The sequence below is a fragment of the Macrotis lagotis genome, chromosome 1 (genome assembly GCF_037893015.1).
Source record: "Macrotis lagotis isolate mMagLag1 chromosome 1, bilby.v1.9.chrom.fasta, whole genome shotgun sequence".
Classification (NCBI taxonomy): domain Eukaryota; kingdom Metazoa; phylum Chordata; class Mammalia; order Peramelemorphia; family Peramelidae; genus Macrotis; species Macrotis lagotis.
In genome coordinates, this window is record NC_133658.1 from 582,259,439 (window position 1) to 582,285,672 (window position 26,234).

The window sequence follows — 26,234 nt, forward strand, 5'->3', positions numbered from 1 at the left end:
TTGTTAGAACCTCCTCAGATTGAGTATCTTTTCTTTAGCTCTTATCTTTCCTTTATCTATTTTGATGTTTTCTATCATAGATACATACATACACACATAGATGTAATAATATATCTCTTGGGTTATAAGTATATTGTCTTGGGATATAATTATATTAGCATTAAAATCTCATTTGGGAACGGGTAGGTAGCGCAGTGGATAGAGCACTGGTCCTAGAGTCAGGAATACCTGAGTTCAAATCCTGCCTCAGACACTTAATAATTACCTAGCTGTGTGGCCTTGGGCAAGCCACTTAACTCCATTTGCCTTGCAAAAACCTAAAAAAAAATTTCATTTGAAGACTTAAGACAGAGTGAGCATGTCATTGTGGGGACAGATCAAAACTGCTAAAACATAAAAGTCTATGCAGCCTGTAACCCTTTCTGTTACATAGTGTTATTCCCATTTTACAAATTACAAATTCAAAACATGAGGTTCAGAGATTAAATGACCTGTCTGTGGTCACCCTTGTGTGATTATTGGAATCAGATTTTGAACCTATATCTTCTTGTCTTCAAGTCTATCCATTATACCTCACAGTTCATCTGTCGTATTTGCAGAAAACACCAGCATTCTCCATCTATCTTGACCTCAGATTCCTTATTTGTAAAATGGAGATAATAATACCATAGGATAGAGCACCGACCCTGGAGTCAGGAGTACCTGAGTTCAAATCTGGCCTGAGGCACTTAATAATTACCTAGCAGTGTGGCCCTTGGGCAAGTCACTTAACCCCATTGCCTTGCAAAAAGCCTAAAAAGAAAACTGGATTGGGAAAGAACCAATTTGGCAAGAATTCAGATGAAAAAGACTTAAAAAAGACTTTGGACTCTCAGCTGACTGAAAAATCAGTATCAGTCAACAAGGTGACATGAATTTGAATTAATTTCATACAATATTAGGTTACTCTAGTAAGAAAAAATATCCAGAATGATAGATGTGACAATTGTGTTATACTCTGTCTTAAATCTCTTTTGGAGTATTGTGTTCTTTTATAGGCACAAGATTTTATGGAGACAAGTGACATGCTTGAGCAGGTCCAGAGTGAGGTGGCCAAGATGGCTAGACATCTAGCAGCTCTGTTATTTCTGTAAGGCTAGGTGGAAGTATCTGGGGGAGTTTATCCTAGAGAAGTCTTTTTAAAAATTTTAATCTATTTTATTTTAATTGATGAAATTACCTAATGAAAGTGATTTTTTTTAAAAAGATGGTTATACATGAACCTACAAATCTATTATGTACAACTTGCTATTCCTTTTAAATATATAATAAAATTATCATGTAACTTTCTTCTTTTTTCTTTTTTTCTTCCCTCCTCCCCCTTTCCCTACTCTAGAGAAGGACACAAATATGTATATGTATGCAAACATCTATATATATATATATAAAACCATTCTATGCAACTATTTGTCAGTTCTTTTTCTGGGTGCAGATAGTGATTTCATAGACTTTTTTTTAGTTAATTTGGGTATTTATAATAGTCAAAATGACTTAGTCACTAAAGTTATTCTTAAAACAATATTGTTATTACTATATACAACATTCTCTTTATTCTGTTCATTCTATACTTCATTATTTTGTTCAAGTCTATTCGTGTTTTTCTAAAATCAACAAGCTCACCATTTCTTTTAGCATAATAGTATTCCATCATGATCATATGCCACAGCTTGTTCAGTCATTCCTCAATAGATGGGCATCCCTGAAATTTCCAGTTTGCATTTAATAGCTCCATAAGGTTTACAAAGAGCTTTGCAAATATCTTGTCATTCAAGTCTTATTACAATCCTGAGATTTAGGGTTGCTGTTATTTTCCCCATTTTTCAGATGAATAAATTTCGATAGACAGATTTTAAATAATCTGTCCAGGGTCACATAGCTAATAAGTATCAGAAGGTCAAATTTAAACTCAAATTTTCCTGTTTCTAAGCCCAGAGCTCTGGGCCACCAAGGAGCATTGTGATTGTCCTTAAAGATTTGAAAAATTGTTCTGTACAAGAGGGCAATTAGGTGACCCAGTGGATAGAGCACTCAGTTTGGAATTAGGAAGACTCATTTTCATGAGTTCAAAAGTTGTATGATTCTGGATCGGTCACTTAATCCCATTTGCCTCAGTTTCCTTATTTGTAAAATGAGCTAGAGAAAGAAATGGCAAACAACTATCTTTGCCAAGAAAACCCAAACCCCACATGAGGTCATGGAGAGTCATACACAACTGAACAACAACTTGTACAAGAGAGATTAGATTTATTCCTTACAAGAGGCCCAAACTAGGACCACAAAACCATAAGATCAATAATTTAGATCTGGAAAAGTCCTTGGAGATCATTTAGTGATCTCCATTTATTTATGAAGTTACTGAGTCCTAGAAATTTAAGACTTTATCTAGAAAGCTAATTTATCTAAGGAGCAAATCAAACAAAACTCCAACAAAACATATCAAGATCTTGAGAAGACTTGCCTTAATGATCTGCCAAAGTCAACAATAAGTGAGAGTCATAGAGAAGCAGATTTTAATCCAGTTTCCCCAACTTTGGCTTAGAAGACAGGTCTAGAGCCAAAAGACATGTGATCAGATAGTCAAGGATATGAAACCTGAAATTATCTCAGAGGTCATCTATCTAGTCTAACCCCTCTATCCCCTCCATTTTAGAGAGGAGGAAAACTTGCTCAAGGTCATAAGTCCTGAGTTCAAAAATAGGCTAAGTCACTTCTATCTATCTTTATCTATGTGACCTTGGGAAAGTTCTATCACTACTGAATCTCATTTCTGTTAAAAACACACACTCACGCATACAAATCCACACTCAAAATATTAATTAATTAAAAAATTAAAAATTAAAAACCCATACACATATCCAACCCAAGCCCAAGAACTAAACTCCTAATTCAGAATATCTAAATCCCACTTTCTCGTTTTAGTTTTCCTTCAATATTCTGTTTTCCTATCTTGAACCCTTACCAAGCTACCTAGACCAACTTGGAAGTCCCATCCCCAAATTAGGGATTCCTAAAATTCTCTCTAAATGAATACTATTTCTGGTGTAGCTAGGTGGCATAGTGGATAGAACACTGGCCCTGAAATCAGGAGGACCTGAGTTCAAATGTGACCTCAGACACTTAATAATTACCTAGCTGTGTGGCCTTGGACAAGTCACTTAACCCCATTGCCTTGCCAATAGCCTTAAAAAAAATGAATGACTGAATACTATTTGAAAATATGTAGCAAGACTCTGGGAATATTCTTTCAACTTCTATTTGAAAGTCAAGTACCCAGAAGGCAACTAACTACATCTCTCCCTTTGAGTTGGGATATCTTTTTAATGTTATCAGTTCAAACCCCTATTTTAGTGTGTCCCCTCCAATCTGAATCTCCAATTATCTCTTCAGCATCATCTAATCAGGATTATCTCTACTCTACTATTGATTGATCTGGTGATCAAAGCCCCAGATCAATTTAATCAACAGTTTTTTTTTTTACAAAAGAATATTTATTGAGAAGCTAGCTATAGCAACAGCATTAGAATTTTGGGATTTTTTTTTTGTCCTGTTGGACTTAGTGATCCCATTTGAGGTTTTCTTGGCAAAGATACTGAAGTTTTTGCCATTTCTCCAGCTCATTTTATAGATGAGGAAAACTGGGGCAAACAGGGTTAAGTGACTTGCTCAAAGTCCTGCAGTTGAGTGTGTCAGTGTCTAGGTTAAGGGCAACATGGTACTGAAACCACTTGGTGAGCTAGTGGGGTGTCTATTCCAAGTATTTGAAGATGTCCTTGACCTGGAATGGGCAGACGAAAACAATTTGTTCCAACAGCCATGAAGGCAGCTACTACAGGCACTGTGGAGGACTAAGAGCTGGCTCAGATGTTGAAGGTGTCAAGGTCATCCCCTGCATCCTAGACCATCACCAATCATGTTGACTTTTGTCTTGGTGATGGTGGGATGCAGGAAAACAGAAAATGAATGAAAGGGTGGGGGAACAGAAGTCAGGAAAGGAAAGGAAAGGACAGAAGCCAGGAGAGGAACAGGAACTGAGGAAGTTGTACACCCCAGTTCATCAGAGAATCAAAGAATTAACAGCAGGAGATCCCCAGGAATGGAGGAAGCAAGGGCAGAAGGACAAGCAGACAAACAGCCAAGAGGGAGTCCTTATCATGAGGCAACATGTCCCATCACTGTCGAAGCTGAGTGGCACCAGGTTCTGGTTCAGCCTTTTGGGCATTTCTCCTATCACATTAAGCGACAGCTTAAAGTGTTGTATCACCCAAGGGCTCTATCTACTGAATCTTTGGTAAGATTTCAGTCCTGCTTTCTGATCCATCTCTTTCCTCTTAGATAAGGCTTGAAACAGAGATGGGAGAGGAACCCACCCACTCTAGGACTAACCCTACTATCCTTGGTCATCTACTCACTTTCATCCCTAGAAGGTATCATAAGAGAAAGAATTCCAAAGTGAGCTTCCCTAGAGTGTCCAAGCCCCACATACCAAAGGTTATATGTTTGGGGTGAAAATTTGCTGAGAAAGTCAGCATGGGTCCAGGAATTCCACCTCATCTACACACCAGATGCTTAGAGAGAATCTTAAGGGCAAAAGGCCTTAACCTTTTTACACCTGAGATTAAAGAGAAAGTGCTAAAGGAAAAGACAACCTCACCACCCATCCCTGCCCAATCTGCAATATGGTATAGTGGGGGAAAGTGCTAGATTTGGATTCAGTTGTATCTCTGCCCTTTTACTGGGTATAACCTTGAATAAATCGTTTGGAATTATGTCATTCAATTAAATGGAGACTGCCACCATAGATGGGAACTCTTCCAAGTCACTGCAGAAAGTATCTTTCTCAGTGTCTTCAGAAAGATATGATTGAGTAAAAAGAAATGTGGAAAAAGGACTTTGAGTTTAGCATGCATACTTCTAGAACATGATTCACTTGGAATAGAGTATTTGATGACTATACTCTGGAAACAAGGCAAGAACTTCAGACTTTGTCCAATTCCTACCCATGTTATTTCTCTCAAAGACAATCATTGCTGAATCATTATATCACTTCATAGGAAAAAAAGGTTCCTGTATAGCTTTTTAGTTAGATGTAATTGATTCAAGAACATGTTGTTTTATTGTGTGCTCATGTTCTTCATTCCCCTCACCTCAAAAGCAAAAATACATTTCTAGCTTACAAATGAATTGACAAAAAAAGGATTGACCATTATTGATTCTAATACAATATCTCTTCTGATAAGATGTATGAAATGTTGTTAAATCTGGGCAACTATAAGTAGCATAACTCCACTTTCAAGTGCTATGAGTAAGCAATTAAATATAATCTCTACTATGACACCTGAAACAACCCTATATTTGAAATGGTTGCTTTGAGGTATATTGAAACTATTAATTTCAATTAGTAGAATTCCCAGCATTTTACATGGAGTAAATTCCCATCTATCTTGAAGCAAACAAAGGGACCCAAATAAGATCTCTCATTACCTTTATTTCACCTTAGATATTTCCTGAGCTAATGGGATTGTTGAAATTATTCATCTCAGAAAGGCAATCCAGCAGCACCAGATTTCAAACTATATTAAAACTCAGCAATCATCAAAACTATTGATATTGGTTTTTAAAAAGTAGAAAAGTCATTTAGTGGAATAGATTGGGTACATGAGACCCAGAAGAAATCATCCATAACAGTATAGTGTTTGATAAATCCAACCAAATACTGAACTAAAGACTTAACAATAAAAAATACTTTTGGGAAAATTAAAAAGCAGTCTGGCAGAAAATAGGTTTAGACCAACATCTCATTCTACCTATCACAATAATCATCAAAAAACCTACATTTAAAATGTTATATTATAAGCAAACCATAGGAGCAGAGGATACATTTCACAACTATGGGAAGGGAAAATAAACTAGAAAATTTTGGTTACATAAAATTGAAAGGCTTTTGTGCAAAAAAAAAAAAAATCAATAGTTAGAATTAGAAAGGAAATATGAAACCAGATCTTCTCTATTCCCATAGTAGTTATTCATGTTTGGGTTCTCTCTCCTTTGCTTACTCATTTTTATTTTTATTTTGTTTTTAGTAGCTATTAACTATCAAACTCTAGTCCCAAGATATAGGGATTGATGAACCAAGCCTCAGGTCTTCTTACTGTTATTTTCTGAGGTCTGTCCCAGGGTTTGAGCCATCATCCCTATCCAGTCAAGCTCTTCCAAAAATATTCTTGCTCCCTGTGATCTCTCCTGTGGTTGCAAACTACTGTTGTCCTCTCTACTCTAAAACTGAAACCAAGAACTCTGCTCCCTTGCAAGTAGTCACAGCCAGCAGGGTCTTGCCCCTCTATTATTGCAATCACCAGATGTTTTCTTGCTCCTTCTCCCTTCAGCCACAGCAGGGGAGACTTGTTTTCCCTCAAAAGTCCTTCAATCTGTTCTGTCACCTTCAGAGAAAGAGATGACAAGTGGAAATATGTGTAATATATTCTTACATATGTGTGTATGATTGTATATGTGTATGTTTTTATATTATATATATATGTATATATATATATATATATATATATATATATATATATAATTGTATCCCTCTTTAGGGCAGGGGGTGTGAAGGAAAAGGAAAATAAAGTAACAAGTGTGCAACAGAGCAAAAGAAAACTTATAAGGAAGCCAAGAAAAACTGGGTAGTTTGAAAATGTGTAATATTTGTTATATATGTTTTCTTGACATGAAAACTGTTCTATATTGAAACCTCTCATATTCTGCTGTATACATGGTCATGTTCTTTTTTTTCCCTTATCTTTTTTTTGTATTTCAGTTTAAAATGAATAAAAAGATTATAGAAAAAAGAAAGACAAGCTATCAACATTCATAGGAAAATGCTCTGTATCACTAATAAGATAAATGAAAATTAATGTACCTCAATGTACCTCAACTCATCAGACTGACAAAGCTGACAAAAAAGGAAAATGACAATTGTTAGGATACTGTAGAAGAACAGGCATATTAATACACTGTTAGTGTATTAATACACTGTTGGTGGAATTGTGAATTAATCCAAGCATTCTGGAAATCATTTGGAACTCTATCTCCAAAGTTGCCAAACTATCCATACTCTTTTGTCTTTATGATATTATTACTATATATAAACCCCACAAAGAGATCAAAGAAAAAAGAAAGTACTGATATATCAAAAATATTTATAGTAGTATTTTTTGTTGAAATAAATAAATGAAAATAAAATATGTGCCTTTCATTTTGGGAAAGGCTGAACAAATTATGGCATAAAATATCACTGATTATCAATGTGACACAAGAAATGACAATGGGGACAGATTCCAAGAAACTTGAGAAATCTTTTTTTTAAGATTTTATTTATTTTGAGTTTAAAAATTTTTCCCCAATCTTACTTCCTTCCCCCCACCCCCCACAGAAGGCAATTTATCAGTCTTTACATTGTTTCCATGGTATACATTGATCCAAATTGAATGTGATGAGAGAGAAATCATATCCTTAAGGAAGAAACATAAAGTATAAGAGCTAGCAAGATCAGACAATAAGATATCAGGTTTTTTTCCTAAATTAAAGGTAATAGTCCTTGGTCTGTGTTCAAACTCCACAGTTCTTTCTCTGGATACAGATGGTATTCTCCATTGCAGATATCCCCAAATTGTCCCTGATTGTTGTACTGATGGAAGGAGCAAGTCCATCAAGGTTGATCATCGTCCCCATGTTGCTGTTAGGGTGTACAGTGTTTTTCTGGTTCTGTTCATCTCACTCGGCATCAGTTCATGCAAATCCTTCCAGGCTTCCCTGAATTACCATCCCTCCTGGTTTCTAATAGAACAATAGTGTTCCATGACATACATATACCACACTTTTGCTAAGCCATTCCCCAATTGAAGGACATTTACTTGATTTCCAATTCTTTGCCACCACAAACAGGGCTGCTATGAATATTTTTATACAAGTGATGCTTTTACCCTTTTTCATCATCTCTTCAGGGTATAGACCCAGAAGTGGTATTGCTGGAACAAAAGGTATGCACATTTTTTGTTGCCCTTTGGGCATAGTTCCAAATTTCTCTCCAGAAAGATTGGATAAGTTCACAACTCAAAACCTGGGAGATCTGAAAGAAGTAATACAAAATGAAGTGAATAAAACCAGGAGAATATATGACAATACTATAAAGAAAACAAATAGTAAATAATTTAAAACTATGATCATTGTGGTGTCCAATAATGACTCCAAGAGACTGATGATGAATTGTGTTTTTCAACTTTTACAAGACAGATGATAGATTAAGAGTTGTAAAGTGAAATATTTTCAATATTTTGATTTGTTTTGATTGACTAAATTTATTTGTTACAGAAAAAGACTTTTGAGAGGGGGATCGAACAGGAGGGTGTGATAGTGTCCTCTAAAAGGGAAGAAAATAAAACTATCAATGAATCATAAAAAAGACACATTAAAGGAACAGAAAGAAGTTCAGGAAAAGTTCAGGAAAGGACATGAAGAGCATGTCAGCAGGAACTACTCTTTTAAATCTGAAATCTTGATTGGTTGTTGTCTTTCATGTTCAAGGAAAACCAAAATGACATTACTATGTCAGGGTCACTATAGAGGGTGTTGGACTATGACTGATCAGATCAATATGAGCTCGGAAGGTTCTAGTACAGCTTGGGCATAAATAGTCTAAGTGAATACTTGAAGTGGAAATGTTTCTAAATTTGTGCATCTCATGTTTCTTTTGATTTGCTGCAATTCTGCTTTGCTCATAGGGCACAATACCTTTTTTGATACACAAATTCATGAAACATTCCATATAAATTTGAAATATTCTTTAAAAATTCTATTCATAGTGGATATTCAGTTTCCTATGTACCCTTGTTTTTTCTGCCCCTTGTACAAGGAAATGTTTGTTGATGTTTGTTGACATTTACCAAGTTTATAACCATAAAAATTATTTTTTAAAAGAGAAAGCATGTTTCTTCACTAGCTTCATTAGTCTTTGTTCAGCAACTTAAATATTATAACAAAATTATATAACAATATTATATTATATATTATATAACAATATTATAACAATATTATAACAAAAATCAACAGCCTGGTAAGGGTATTACTGTTTATTTATTTGTTTTTAATTTATTTATGGCAATGGGGTTAAGTGACTTGCCCAAGGTCATACAGCTAGGGAATTAAGTGTCTGAGATTGGATTTGAACTCAGGTCCTCTGACTCTGGGCTGTATCACTAATAAGATAAATGCAAGATGAACCAAGCCTCAGGTCTTCTTACTGTTATTTTCTGAGGTCTGTCCCAGGCTTTGAGGCATCATCCCTATCCTAAACCAGGACTAAGGCTCCCAGTCAGGCTGTTCCAAAAATATTCTTGCTCCCTGAGATCTCTCCTGTGGTTGCAAACTACTGTTGTCTATCCACTCTGTCACCTCACTGTCCTGGTATTACTGTTTATTATACAGAAAATGTACCAGCTATCTAAGCACTACTATTTGGGGGATTCCTTAGATGATGTTTTACAGAATCATGTTGTATGCATATATCACAGTGAAACTTCTTGATTGAAAGAAAATTGATATTTATAATGGTTTATTTTGATATGATATTTATCATGATTCTAAACACTGAAAATCTTACTCCATACTATTAAAATTAAAGGAGCAACTTCCAAAATCTTTTCTTTCCGGTCTTGTGAGGGAGTAGACCACTTTATTTTTCTAAATTTAATTATTTTTTCAATTAACAAGAATTTATTATAACTCCCTCTCACCCCCTTCACTGAGCAATAAAAATGATAAAAAAATTATTAATGTCAAGCCAAATGAATTCCTATATTAGTCATATGCAAAAAAGTATGTCTCATCCTAAAGCAGGTTTTTTTTTAAGGACTGAGCCTCCTTACAGTACCAAGGCCTGAAGTATAAGAGTTACTCATGACCTGTCCTACTGTGATCAGTATGGGACCTTTGGCCTGCTGTTTTCATTGGGCTATTAAGACATTGGGCTAAGGTCTTAATACCAGCCTAAGAAGGTTCAGAACACCAAGGACCCAATACAAGGAAGCATGGAGCTCACAACACAGTAAAACAAACCAGCTTTTTTAATGGGAGAGGTTCTCAAAATGAAGAATAAGGCAGAGAAAATGATGGAAACAGATCTTTTAGATCATCCTTGAGTGAAATTGGGACCTGAGGCCCCAGAAAGAATGGGGCACTCTCTCTCTTGTAAAATTTACTGTTGCTGGGAGTGGTTCTTAAGTGAATCAATCAGGATCTGGTATTGGGATAGAGGCTAGAGAAGATTTGGGATGTGGGTCTTGGTTTAGGATGGTTAAGGAGGAATAGGGAAAATTGATGGTTATCTGTTACTCAAACTCCAATCAATGGGAAGAAGAAGTTTGGTAACTGGGGTTTTTGGAGCTTCCGAAGGCTTCTTCATTTTGGCAGTTTGGAAAGAATGCTTTATTGCTTCCAACTAATTCACCTCTTCTTAGGTTATCTTGTGACTCTGCTCCTAAGGCTCACAAAGGGAATACCATACTTAGTCCAGACACCAACTGACACAGGCCAGTGCAACTCAGAACTTCTGGGTTCAAAATATCAGCCAACCTCCCAGGTAGCTAGGATTACAAACCAACACCACCATGCCCAGCATAGTAGCATCTAATGTCAATGTTGTCCATGATTTTGTCCAATATTGTCTAATTCATCCAGAGGCAGCAAAATAAAATAAAATATAGATTTCAAAATATGTACAATTATTCAGAAACTCCAACCCTAGTCATGTTGCAGAGGATTATACTGATATCCTGCTTGTAGTTTTAAGGTTACAGAGTGCATATTCTTAGAGAAGAACCAGCATTGTTGGGCCTGGATTCATCAAGACAAGTTCAAATCCAGACTCAGATACTTATGGTGACCCTGGGAAAGTTATTTCATCTACCTCAGTTTCCTCAACTATAAAATGTGAATAATAAGAACATCTACCTTCCAGGATTGTTGTGTGGATCAAATGAAATATTTGTATGACAGTGCCTGCCATATAGTAAGTGGTTAATAAATGCTTATTTCCTTCCTCCCTCTTTTTTTCTTCCTTCCACCTGTCTCCCTTCCCTTCCCTTTCTCCTTTCCTTTCCTTTTTCCTTTCCTTTCTCCTTGTCTTTACTCTCCTTTTTCATCTCCTCTCTTCTCCTTTCCTTTCCTTCCTCAGAGAGACCTTTCCGTTCCCTATGAACTCAGTAAACGAAAGCTGTAATTGGAAATTTTCCATACAAGAAGAAGGAGCACAATGACAGGTATGGAGGTAAGGTGCCAAAAGTAAGTGGAGAATCATATGATATGATAATACTGAGAATTAAATAGCAACAGGTTTGAAGCAGAAAAGGAACAGAGGTGAAAGTATCAGTGGGTTTGGGAATAAAACACAATAACTCAAGATTTCTGAATCCAATAAGGCAGAACAAAAGGGTGTGGTTGCAGGTCAGGCAAGAATCCAAGGAACAAGATATCTAAAAATGGGCTGAAGTTCATCTTAAAGATAGACTTTCCAATATTACTCACTCAGTTTTGTGATTATGCCATCAGTCTTTTAAGCTCTTCTGGTATTTGAGTTTCACCCACCCTCTTAATCTGCTCAAGCTTCAGCTCTGGACAGCTCCCCAGTTGCTAATGATTCTAGTATTAAAAACAAAGGAGTTTTTTGTTGATGTTTTGTAGGAGTTTTTTTTTTTTTTGCTTTTTTAAAAAGACAAAAGAACGGGGCGGCTAGGTGGCGCAGTGGATAAAGCACAGGCCCTAGAGTAAGGAATACCTGGGTTCAAATCCGGCCTCAGACACTTAATAATTACCTAGCTGTGTGGCCTTGGGCAAGCCACTTAACCCCATTTGCCTTGCAAAAAACTAAAAAAAAATACAAAAGAAGATTCCTTCAACATATTTAAACTAAAATCTAGGAATTGCTATAGTTCTCTATATTGCCTGCTTCTAGTAGTCTCTGTCATTTACCTGATAGTATCCTCCAAGACTTAAAAGGCAGAATTTACGTTTTCACCCTCTCTCCCTCCCCTGAAGCCCCACTTCCTTCAAGAGACCTTCTCTGATTCCTCCACATTAAGAGTGACCCAGCCCCCGAGGCACTGTGCCATTTTTTCATATACCCATATTTACCTAATTACAAATGTGCTACAAACTAGCACCTAGTAGAATGAAAGTTACTTGTGGGCAGGGACTGTTTCACTTCTGTCTCTCTACCCAGTACCCAGGGCAGTACATGTCTGGCCCCATACTAGGTGCTCAATAAATTATTATTGATTAATTGATCATAACAATAGATATAGCTCTAATTAGTTGAGGAAGGTTTAAAAAAACTCTCAAGAATAAAATTTCAAAGAACACAAAAGGAAATTTTTCTAGTGAGGAAGAAAAACAGAAGTTGTCTAAAAAGTTAGATGTAGATACTCAAAGAATTTATGATGTAACTTAGACTATATATGCAGACAATAGAAACAGGTGAAGCTTGCAAAAGATAAATATAAAGGGATGATGTGCTCCTCAAGCTCAGAATAAGCTCAAATTGGCAAGGAAGCTTGAGAATAACAATAAAAGACTTTGGGGTTTGTTTTGGTTTGTCACAGAGGGAACAAGAGGTTCAGAGAAGAGGTGGGACAAATGTCCTGGGTGGAACAGATGGTGATTACTGACAACAGAAAGAAGATAGATTTGCTAAATTTTTATTTTATTTCTATTTTATCTTTCAAGGAGAATGAATGTTTTTGGATTAGAAATAACTGAAAAAAATATAAAATAAGAAAGGAGTTAATGCTAAGGAGATTTTAAGAGGTCACTTGAGGGGTGACTAGGTGGCGCAGTGGATAGAGCACCAGCCTTGGAGTCAGGAGTACCTGGGTTCAAATCCGACCTCACTGAATAATTACCTAGCTGTGTGGCCTTCTTGAAAAATCTAAAAAAAAGTCACGTGACTATTGGATGTATTCAAATCACCTGATTCAGATGATTCAGATGAGCAACATACTGGGACACTAAAAAAATTTTTGGATGAGAATACTAAATGGCCATCTCTGAATGAAAGTGGAACCCAGGGGCGGCTGGGTGGCATAATGGATAGAGCACCAGCCCTGGAGTCAGGAGTACCTGAGTTCAAATCCAGCCTCAGACACTTAATAATTACCTAGCTGTGTGGCCTTGGGTAAGCCACTTAACCCCGCTGCCTTGCAAAAACAAAACAAACAAAAAAAAGACTACAATAGATTTAGCTCTCCCAGATTTTAGCATCTGGCAAAGTATCTTATGATAACATTGTGGAAAATATGAAGAGATATGGACTAGACAACATTATAGTTGGATGGATTTGGAATTGGATGAATGGCTAGCCTCAAAAAGCAGTCATTTATGTTATCATGTCAACTAGGAAAGTCTTCATTGGTGTCTTCTAGAAATCTATACTAGGTCTTGTGCCATTTATTGTTTTTATAATGACTGAAATAAGGAACTAGATGAACTCTTTGTCAAATATGCAGTTTTGAGGGCAGCTAACATACTGGATTATAGAACCAGGATCCCAAAAGATCTTGATAGTTTAGAAAGTTGAACTAAATCTAATAAGATTATATTTTTTAGAAATGTAAACTCATATATCAAACTCTTTATACAATAGCATGATATGCTAGCCAAAATTTTTTCAAAAGTTTAAAAACAACTGGGGGCAGCCGAGTGGTGCAGTGAATAGAGCATCAGTCCTGGAGTCAGGAGGACCTGAATTCAAATCCAGCCTCAGACACTTAATAATTACCTAGGCCAATTGCCTTGGGCAAGTCATTTAACTGCATTGCCTTGCAAAAAAAAAACAAATAAAAAAAGCTAATATGGTTTTTGAATCACATGAAGGGAGGCATACCTTCCAGGCTGTGTATGGAGTATTATATTCCTTTCCATATACCACATTTTAGGAGGTATCACATCATGCACACATATCCCCTTTCAATAAATTCCAATATCTCCCATTCACTTTCAGAAACAAATATAAAATTGTTTGGCATTCAAAAATCCTTTATTATATCCCCTTTCCTATCTTTCCATCTTTTTATACCTTCATCCCTTCTCTCTCCTCCTGTATATCTTCCTTCTGATGACTCTGGCCTCCTTGCTATTTCCCAAAACAAAATATCCCATTTCCCAGTTCCAGGCATTTTTGCTGACTGTCCCCCTGTAAGGGGATAACAGATAGAGTATGTAGCCATGAGGAGTTCATCCTGAGAGTCATTGAGACCTGGGACAACAGGAAGGTCCATACCAGAGTGCTCTGAACTCAGGAAGGAGCTCTGGCCCTTCTCTGTCTTTGTTCTCCTGCCTTTCATCCTTATCTTGTTGAATATTCTCAGGAAGGACCTTTTGTCCTTATCCCTCTGCCTTTCATCCTCATATTGTTCAACTGTCCCAGGAAGGAGTTCTGGTACTTATCTCTCTACCTTTCATCTTTATCTTGTTGAAGATTCCACATTTTTCCAGGATACAGACCTTTTGTGGCATGCCCCTTATACTTCCACAGGCCTGGAGATGAGGGATGCTGATACAAGGGGACTAGGCTTATATATACCCTTATTTCAACTATGTGAGTCAGAGATGTAGCATATACCTGCAATAAACTCCTTGCTTATCTCTCACTGGCTGACTTTCATTATTGAACATGCGGGACATGTCCGGCAGAGCTCCCCGAAGAGTTGTGTGAATTAAACTGAGACCCAGCTGCCCAGAGTGGACTGCAACATCCCCCATCACTGTAATGTATTCTCTCATCATTTCTGCTTCCTGGCTTCCCTCAAGTTCCAACTTTAAGAACTTCTATAAGAAGCCCTTCTTATTCTCCCTTCATTTTGCTGCCTTCCCTTCTTATTTTTCGTAAATTGTTTTTGCATAGCAGTTTCTGTGTTGACTCCCTCTTTACACTGTGGGCTCCTTGAGAGTACGGACTGTCTTTTGTCTTTCTTATCATCCCCACTATTTAATATAGTATCTAGCATGCAGTAAGTACTTAATAAATGTTTGCTGACTGACTCACTAAATACGTGCTTAGAGAGATCAGCTAGAAGTTAACCCCAGAGAGAGCAGCTTAATGGCAAGACAAGAAGACTTCAATGTCTCTAAATGTATGAATTGCCCTTCTGAATGGCACCCAGGTCACACATAGTCCTTACATATGTGCTTCTCCATTTAAATTTTATTTTCCCACTAATGGGATATGCATTTGTGATAGAGTGTGCCTCAAATTTATGGGGAAAGTTTATTGCTATTTTTATTACCTTTCTCTTGCATTATATGCTTTTGCTTTGAACTATCTGCAGCCTCTGGCTGACAATTAATAGTACACATCAATAGGGTTTATGAGGTCTGGTTTTATCCAATCCCAAAGTCACCTTTTCTAGGGGACTTAACCTGCTCCAGGTATTATACCAGGTTATCTCTAGAAGTTTCTTATATAGTCATTCTTTTATTATTTGTACTGGTCATCAATGTCTTGTGGGATTATTTTTCAACTGTAAAGTGAAAACCTTAGTTAAGTCATCATATATTCAGTGCTGAAATTTATTGCTCAGGACTTATGAATTCAGACTTATAGTCTGAAGGGGAAATATTGAATGCTAATACACTAATCTTCCTTTTGCTTCCAATAGTTCTCTTTTATCTCTATTCTTTCTTCTTTCTTCCCTGTCACTCAGACCTCAGGTTAGTATTTTCCCTTATCTAGAACCTACTTCTTGCCAGATTCCCCCGGGAAGTCCTCCTAAGTTAAATAGATCCCTTCCACTCCAATGGCTCTCTAGCTCCCGATGAGACTTTAAGAAAACAAATTCACCTCCTGAAACAGAAAGTAATGTGTTCTTTATCTGCTTTCCTGATGGTCAGGACCCTTGTCTCAAAATAGCCAATATAGCCCCAAACACATTTTGTGTATATTCTGCAGAAACTGATCAAACTTTACCTCGTTGTGTGACCATGGGCAAGTCATTTAGCTCCATTTCCTTGCAAAAACTAAAAAAAGAGGGATTTGAGTGTTGGCAATAAAAAGGGCTTTTAATTTTTGGAGGTGCAGGGCCAGTTGCAATTAGTTCCCGGCAAAGGTGGCCGCCTCGCACGCAGCCGGCCCCGGCTCCGAGCTCCGGCTCCGGCCCCGCTCCCGCGCCGCCGCCCGTGCCCAGGTGCAACTATGCCCAAAAGAAAGGCAGCTGTTGAAGGCCAGGGAAACAATGAGCCAAAGAGGCGGTCACCTAGATTACCTGCTAAGCCTGTTCTTCAATCTGAGCCCAAAACCAAAAAGGCTGCAGCCCCAAAGAAAATGAACATAGCAAATGATAAAAAGGAAATCAAAGGCAAGAAGGTAGCAGCCGCAGCCAAAGTCAAAGTCGAAACCAAACAGGAGGAAGTGAAAGAAGAAAACCACTCTGAAAATGGAGAGACCCAAACTAATGAGGTGCCGATTGTGGAAGAACCTGAGGAGAAAGCAGCCACATCTGAATAATATGTAACACTGCCCTATATCTCTTGTCAGTTTGGTATCTGTACCTCCATCCTGTATTGTTAACACAGAGGAATATTTTTTCAACTATTTTCTAAATGCAAGTTTTTTTTAGCATGAAGTTAATTTTGGAACGTTTCCATCTTGGTCACTTGAATATGATGTCACCAGCAAGATGTCATTGTCTCTGCATTTTGTGATTGTTAATAGTTTGATTTATGGGAAGAATAAGTGGTGGTAGCTTTTGACTTTGTCACTGTGTCCCTTCTTTGTGTAAACTCTCCTTTCCGTCCTTTGGATTTTTCTTTGACCCTGGTACGTGTTTGATTCAGTGAAGTGGGGAGGTCCCAAATAGAAAGTTCTTGCATTGGCAAGTCCAGGGTGTCTGTGGGTTGATTTTATAAAGAAGGTGAGCTATTTTCATGAGATTCTAAGAGTTGGAAATATCTCTCCCAAATATAACTTTAATATTAGTTTTTGAAAGAAAGTAAAATGTAACCATGTTTTTAAGCAAAATATAAATGTTTATTTCAGAAGGGCAGGTTGATTGTATGTGTAGCCACTATTAGAAATTTTGCTGGATTTATCTTAATAAAAGAAAAAGACTCCTCAAAAAAAACTAAAAAAAAGAAATAAAAGAAACAAAGAAAAAAGAAATGGATCAAACTATCTTATCACTAGCATGGAACCTGAGCAGCTTAATCTAGGGTAGGTGATTTTAGGAATGTGGATACAAAAAAAGAAGAGACAGAGAAAGAAAATATAAAGATAGAGAGAGATAGGATTGAGAATGAATAAGTGGAAAGGCATGTTATACATCGGACACTGCACAAAATCAAGTATATATATATATATATATAAATATACATATAAACTTACATAAACATATATGTGTATGTATATGTGTGTATTACATGCAAAGTCATCATCTTATTCAATGAGAAACCAATTTATGGTTTCTGTTTCTGGTATTAGAATGAATGAACAAATGAATAAGTGAATGTGTTGTGGCTTGCTTCACCTTGGGGCCCACAGCAATGACCTCCCTCCTGGAGGGAAGCTGAAAATAAGGAGTCAAACCACCACTGCCTTATGCCTCCAGCTCAATTTTATTACTGCTTAGCTTCTACATATATACTGTTAGGTCTTCTGGGGTAGAACAAAGAGAATGAGGTAATCGGGGGAAAGATACACAAGTGGGGTGTACGTGCAGCATCTTGTGTTACAGGATAAGAGAATACTTGGGGGGAGGTGGTAAAACACAGCTGTATCCTGTGCCCTTGGGCTGTGGGGCAGAATGACCAGCTCCCAAGGACTCTGGCGTACCTTATCTCTCAGGGTGGCAAGCCAGCTCCTGAAACTGTCCAGGTGTCGGTTCTGTTAGAATAGCTTGTGTTCCCACACAAATGAATGAATAAAAAAGTATTCATGCACTCACTATGTGCTAAACTTAGGGAATATAAATATTCAAGGAGGCAGTCTCTGTCCTCAAGAAGCTTACAATATAATAAGGACAGATAATATATAAAGAGAAAGTTGTGACTAGAGAAAGATGTCTTGGTCTAGGAGGTCATAAAATTAGGGAGTGAAACAGTATGGTCCACCACTATTGGCATGCCCTTCCAAGAGACAAAGATGGTGATTTTTTGAATAGAGTTCTCAGAGCAAGAAATGGAAGAGTAAAAGTACATGCATAGTGGAAGTGTAGGAAAAGGAAGAATGAAAGAAGAATGGATTAAGGAGTTCAGACATGAGTAGCTCAGCTCTTCATAAGTTAGATTTGGAGGCTGAAGTAGCAGCAATAGCAAAGCAGAAATGCCAGGATGTAGAAGCAAGAAAATCAGCCATACTGAAGCCATCCTTCCTCCATCTCCAACTCTACTGATTACCACTGGAATGGTACCCAATATTACCCAGGAATCAAGTGCAAGTTTTCTAGAGAGAGGGAGAAAAACAGCTCCAGAATGGGGACTGCACATACTCATGGTTGAATTCTAAATGAATCTGAGGAACAGACCTACTCCAGGTTTTGTTTCTTTTTTAACTGTTCCCACCTGTATCTGTCTCTCATTACCACCAGCCTTTCCCTGACCTCCACAGATGTAGTGTCCTATAAAGGGTACTAGATAATCAAATGAGGATTCTGACTCAGCCACTTGCTATTTGTACACCCTCAAGCAAGTTATTTCCTTTCTCTGAGATTCATTTCCCTAATCTATAAAATGAGAGAGTTGGATTAAATGATCTCCTGTGCCTTTTCCAACTCTAAAATCCCATGATCCTGTGGTTCCTAATTCTTCAGATCCTATTGGCACTAATGTAAACCAGAACCATAGCTAGGAAACCTAGGACTACCTGGAATTCTCCCCGTTCTTCACACATAGCGCTCCATCTTCCGTATCCATGTATTTGCAGAGGCTCTCCACCAAACATGCTTGAACTATATATCCTCCAAACCTCTACATCATAGAATCTCTCCATTCCTTCATGACACTATTCAAGCTTCTTTATACATGAAACCTTTTCTGCTCTCAACTGCTAGTGATATCCCTAACTAAATAATTATGCATTTATTGCATGACTCATCTTGTCTTTTTTCTTTTCTCTCTGGGTTGGAGCAATTACCTAATTCTTGTATTCATGACAGTAGATAGGAAGTTTCCAGAGAAGGTGGTCTCACTACTATGACTCACTCTGAAGGTTCAAGGAATGGGAATAACTTATTTCTATTATTCATAATTGTAGCTCCTAATCCTTCAATGGTGTACATCCCATTGGTGCAAATCAACTAATATGATATCATCAGCCTTTTTTTAAACTAATTTTTTAAATTATCAATCATTTCTTTCTTTCTCCTAAACTTACCTCCCTATTCTTGCTAAAGAAAAAAGAAAAACAAAATCCTTGTAGCAAATATGCATAATCAAACAAAACAAATTCTCTTGTTGACCATATCCAAAATGTGTTTCATTCCATATATTTAGTCTATCACCTCTATCATGGAGATATCAACCAGTATTAGAAATATTTAATAAACAGAAGAAAAAACAATAATATATAACATTCCATCCATAAGCCTGGAACATACTCTTCCACTAAGTCACAAAGGGTCTCTAGGTGAGAATAGGAGCAAACTTCTAAAATCCATAGCAGAGAGGCACATGAATAGGGAACACATGTGCCTTGGGCAATTCATGTTTCTAGACCAGGAGATAAGATGTTCTTTGTTACATTTTGGAATAGCTTAAACATAATTTCACTGGTGGGTTGGACCACTCTTTTTTTGAACATCTCAACTCTCCAGATTGATGGGGTCATTTGCTTGCTGTTATATGCCACTCCTCTATTGACCTGCTGGGGCAATACTGAGCTCTTAGAGCTAAACCAGAAACCCTCTGCCTGGGAACTGCAAAGCTTTTCCAGGTCTACTGTGTTGAGTGGGCTCTGGGTGGTTTTTATCTCTCAGGAAGAAAATGATGGTGCAGAAAAAGATAAAGTCAATCATTTCCCCTTCATTTAGTTCTTCTGAACAGCAAAGTTTTTCTTCTAGTCAGCTGATATGTAACAAAGTTTGTCCACTAATTAATTTTTCCAAGGGGAACACCTATTTCTTTGCAATGAGCTCTTCCCAGCAGTAAGTGGTAATGCAGACTCTGAGATCTTCTTGTGATCCAGTTCTGAGGCTTCTCAAATTCATTCAGAGGCCTGGTCTTGCCCTTCAGAGATATAACTCTGTCCATTTACACTATTCCAAATGAAGGTCTCATGTGACTATCTTACAATGGAAAAACAAAAATCTGTCAGCTAAGTTAAAAGTAAGCATCACATGATTGTACCATAGTTACCAAACAGTTCTGGGTATTAGACTTTCTGGTTATCAACCTCAAATTAGTCATAGAAAAATTAGCTGCTAGCACAAAGACACTTCAGTTATCTTTTCCTTGAATAAATACTTTTCTTTCAAAGAATTAATTTTTCAGTTTTTCATACAACTGTTTCTGCCCTTTTCCCATCAATAAAATTATCCCAATAAAAAAGAATCATCTAGCTAAACATTTGGTAAGATGTATTAAATCATGTACTTGCTTTCCCATGGGAATATACTTTTTGAGAGTAAGGACTGCTTATTCTCTATGTTTATATCAGCAGAGGCTAGCATGTGCCTTGTCTATTAAAAATGATTATAGGGGCGGCTAGGTGACACAGTGGATAAAGTACTGGCCATGGAGTCAGGAATACCTGGGTTCAAATCTGGTTTCAAACACTTAATAATTACCTAGTTGTGTGGCCTTGGGCAAGCCACTTAACTCCATTTGCCTTGCAAAAACCTAAAAAAAATTATTATAAATTGATTAATTGATAGGGGAAAATGCAGTTGAATGAAGTTTGGGTGATGAAGAGTATTGGAACAGGTGAAATTTGGGTTGAACGTTCAATTATACCAAGTGACCTAACCCTCAAAAAGTCTTTCAGGTATTTCTATAGGGCTAAGAAGAAAGTTGATCCAGATAGAGACACTATGGTGCTGAGATGGTCTTCCCTGCCCTAGGAATAAGACCCTTTTAAGGACAGCTAAGTGATGCAATGGATAGAGCATTGGCCTTAGAGTCAGGAGGACAGAAGTTTAAATCCTGTCTCAGACACTTAACTCTTACTGGCTCTATGACCTTGGGCAAGTCACTGATTGCTTTGCATTCATGGCCATCTCCAGTTGTCCTGACTCATATTTGACCATTGGCCTTGATGAGAAGAGGAGAAAGTGAGGTTGGTGACTTAGCACAGCACCACCCCCCACACTCTAATCCAATTCGTGCTTATCATGACTTCATCTCCTTAATGTTGTGGTCTTCTTCAAAAATGAAGGACAAACGTTATTGTTGTTGTTGTTGTTGTTATTGTTTTAGGGTTAAGACCTTTTAGCCTCCCAGATTTTGGTACCCTGGACAGAGATCTATTTGCTCTAAGCAAGTTATAACAAGACACCAGAGACGGGAAGCAAACTAGACTCATTTGAGTGAAAACCTGTTCCCTTCCCTTAAAGCCTATAATCTCAGGCTGCCTCAGGGATTTACCCTAGTATGAGATGAAGGCATTTACCCTAGTATGAGATGAAGGCAACCTTAGCATACCTCTTGTTGTCAGAAGAAATCTATCAAGATCTTAGTGGAGCTGATCTTTAAAAACTACTGCTGACCTTTCTTCTTCCTGTTTATGACCAAAAGACCAGCTCATTCATAGTCAGGTTGCATTCTTTTCCATGGTACCAATTTTCCCCATTTGTTTTTTCCTTGGCCCAAAGAATTTCATTTTAGGCCTTGACTCACTCCTTTTTGTGAATTCAAACTCATAGTAATAAGTCTACTGCTTAAAGCATTGCTAGGCTTTCTGATTTTTTTGGGGGGAGTGAAATTTCCTTTTTTTTTTTTTTTTTTTAGGTTTTTGCAAGGCAATGGGGTTAAGTGGCTTGCCCAAGGCCACACAGCTAGGTAATTATTAAGTGTCTGAGACCAGATTTGAACCCAGGTACTCCTGACTCCAGGGCCAGTGCTTTATCTACTGCACCACCTAGCTGCCCCCCATTTTTTTTTAGGTTTTGGGGTGAAACTTCCTTTAAGTCTCATAACTATGGTAAAAAAAAAAAAACTAAGAATTTTCCTAGAAAGAGTATTGAATTTGAGTCACAGAAATTGGAGATTAGATAGATAGATAGATAGATAGATAGATAGATAGATAGATAGAAGATGGATAGATAATAGATTTATGGGTGTATGTGTATATGTATATCTGTATATATATCTACATATAAAATTCATATACATATATTACTATGTTACCTCTGACAGTATATTTCACCTTCCTAACAGTTTCCTTAGATGACATGATAATTGAGATAACTCAAATATATGATGTAGAAATGGTTTAATGAAAAGTACTTTGGATTTAGAGTCTGAGGTCCACAACTTGAACCCCTACTCTGCCAAGAAATAGAATTAGTCATCAAAAGTTAATTGAGGGGTCAGCTAGGTGGCTCAGTGGATAGAGCACTGGCCCTGGAGTCAGGAGAACCTGAATCCAAATCTGGCCTCAGACACTTAATAATTACCTAGCTGTGTGGCCTTGGGTAAACCACTTAACCCCAATTTGCCTTGCAAAAATCTAAAAAAAAAAAGTTAATTGAGTGAATTTGAAATTGAAAAAAAGCACCAACTTCTGAGACACAATCTGGATTCAAATTCCAGTACTGCTTACTTACAAGCTGAATCACCTTGAACAGGTCACTTTCCCTCTCTGAGCCTCAGTTTTTTCATCTGCAAAATGAGAGTTGAGCTAGAGGATGTTTTCTACCTACTACTAAGAACCACCAGGTGGAGCACTTGCTCCTGTCTTCGATCTTGGGATCATTTGTAAAGGAAAAGATGGTACACCAAGTTTAACTACTGGAAAAACACATCAGAAAAAAGTAGAAGACTCAAATTGGATGATTTCATCCATTTACTCCTCTAGAATTTAGTTCTATCCATTCAATTTTGTTTTTTTCTAAACACACATGCAATAATAATGACAATCTACAGTTTCCATCAACAAAAAGGGAAAAAGTAGTTGAATATAATGAAAAAACCATTGATCACTGAAATTGAACTCTAACTTTTATTGCCAGCTATGTGACCTTAGGTAAGTCATTTTACCTATTTTTGCCTCATTTCCTAAAATGTAAAATAAAAGCAGGTTAGTGAAGTCTTTCCCCTTCATAGCTCCCACATCCTCCTCCCAAGATTCACATAATTTTAGGGGGTAGCTAGGTGGTGCAGTGTAGAACTCCACTGCTGGAATCAGGAGGACCTGAGTTCAAATCTAAACTCAGACATTTAATTATTGCCTAATTGTGTGACCTTGGACTTGTCTTAAATAAACAAACAAACAAAGAAATGAATGAATGGATGATAGATCGATAGATAGATAGATAGATAGATAGATAGATAGATAGATAGATAAATGAATGAATGAATGAATAAATAAATAAATAAAATTTTTAGAAAATCAGATAGGAGGATTCACATATATTCTCTGCCTGTTCCTACTGGACAATGTAAAAGTTCTATAAAAATCAATTTCCCTCCATGTATAATTCATCTGCAGAGTTTTCCAATTGTCTACTTAGCCTGCAGACTGGGTGCCACATGTCTCTCTTTATCTACTGCTGAAACCATATCTTGTCACCTGGAGGACTGTATCTAAAAGAGATCCAGATGAAACTGTCCCTTCTTGTGCCAGATGCGGCATCCTGTGTCATCAGATCTTTTGGCTCAATAACCAATTAAGAGACTCTCAGCTAAGGAATAGAACATATAGGGTGGGAAGTTAGCCTTCCAGCCAGAGCCACTACAATGCCTGCCAGAAACAAGCAGAGAATATTTTTGCATACTGGAGAATGAAAGTGAAGATTCCACTATAAGAATAATACTTCTGCTTTTTACTTCACAGATTATGGTAAAAAAAAAAAAGCCCTTTTTAACCTTAAAAGTATTATTGAAATATGAATTATCAGATAATCTCAGCAGTAGAGATCTCTCAGACAGAAGCCAAACTGAAGGTCTACAGAGCTGTTGGGATAAACTCATTGCTATATACCTATGAAACCTGGACAGTCTCCACCTCCATGCCAGGAAACTGAATCATGTCCATTTAAATTGTCAGTGATTAATTTCAGTGATTAATTGGAGCAGCTAGGTGGTGTAGTGGATAAAGCACCGACCTTGGAGTCAGGATTACCTGGGTTCAAATCTGGTCTTAGACACTTAATAATTACCTAGCTGTGTGGCCTTGGGCAAGCCACTTAACCCCATTGCCTTGCAAAAAAACTTAAAAAAAAAAAAGAATATACCAAACTCTGAGGTCCTTTCTCAAGTTAAACTGTCTAGCATCCCAACATTGCTACAGAGCACAACTTCAATGGACTTGCCACATGATTTAGAATACTAGACATATCCTTGCCAAAAAAACTATTTTATGGAGAACTCACAAAACGCAAAGGTTCACAAGGGGGGTCAGAAGAAGCAATACCAGCACATCCGGATGATCTCTTTTAAGAACTTTGGAATTGACTGTGCAGGATGGCATAAGATCACCAGCAGGGCATGCCCTCTATGGGCAAGACAGAGTGGAAATAGCTTAACCAAAATGTGAGATACATAAGTTTGGAGTAAAAACACCTGATGTTCACATGGACTATTTTTGCCTAACTTGTAATAGAACATTCTGAGCTCATGAGGATCTGATCAGTCACAGTCAGACACATTTTAATGTCTCTAACATAGTGATATCATTTTGGTCTTCTTCAATAACAAAGGACAAGAACCAACCAATCTAACTTCTACCTGAATCATAAAACTATCCTACAATATCCCTGACCATCCATCCCTGAAAGCCATGCAACCTTCACTGGAACACTTCCATTTTCCATTTCATTCTAATCAATCAATAAGCATCTTTTAGGTGTTCAGAAATTGAGATGAAAAAAATTAAACAGTCCTTGATTTCTAAACTGGGAAAGAAGTGGTATAGTTTGTCACTCTAAATAATAACCTTATTTAGCCTTAATAGCCTCTAATAATAGCCTTATTTCTCAAAAATATAGCAAATTGAGTCAAATTTATATAAATAAGAGGGTCAAAGGATATGTACAAGGAGTTTCCAGAAGAAGAAATCGAAGATCGAAGTAGGGGCAGATAGGTGGTACAATGGATAGATAGAGCACCAGCCTTGGCTTTTGTAGAACCTGATTCAAATTAGACCTCAGACATTTAATATTAATCTAGATGTGTGACCTTGGGCAAGTAACTTAACCCCATTGCCTTGCAAAAACCACACACAAAAAAAGAAGAAATCAAAACTATCTATAATCATATGAAAAATGTTCTAAATAATTATTGCTTAGAGAAATGCAATTTAAAACAACTTTGAGGAATCACCTTATACTCATTAGGTTGACTACTAAAAAAGAAAAGGAAAATAACTAATGCTGAAGGAAATATGGGAAGCAGGGTCAATAATGGATTGTTAATGGAGTTGTGAACTGTCTAACTATGCTGGAAAACAGTTTGGAACTATGTCCAAAGGACTAAAAAATTGGGTATATCCTTTGTCCTCATAATATCACTACCAGGTATGTATTCCAACAAGATCAAAGAAGAAGGGGGGGAAAATAACCCTTTATTTACAAAGATATATAAAGAAATTTTATGGTGACAAAGAATTGAATATTGAAGGAATGTCCATCAGTTGGAGAATGGCTGAATAAGTTGTGGTATGTGAATGTAATGGAATACTATTGTGCTATAAAAATTAATGATGGTGATGATTTTGGTAAAACCTGGGAAGATCTGAGTGAATTGATGCAGAATGAAGTGAGATCATTGTACACAATTAAAAAAAACAGGAGATCATTGTACACAATAAAAGCAATGTTGTAATGATGATCAACTGAAAAACTTAACTACCTAAAACCTGGGAAGATCTGAGTGAATTGATGCAGAATGAAGTGAGATCATTGTACACAATTAAAAAAAAACAGGAGATCATTGTACACAATAAAAGCAATGTTGTAATGATGATCAACTGAAAAACTTAACTACTCTGATGAACACAAGTATCC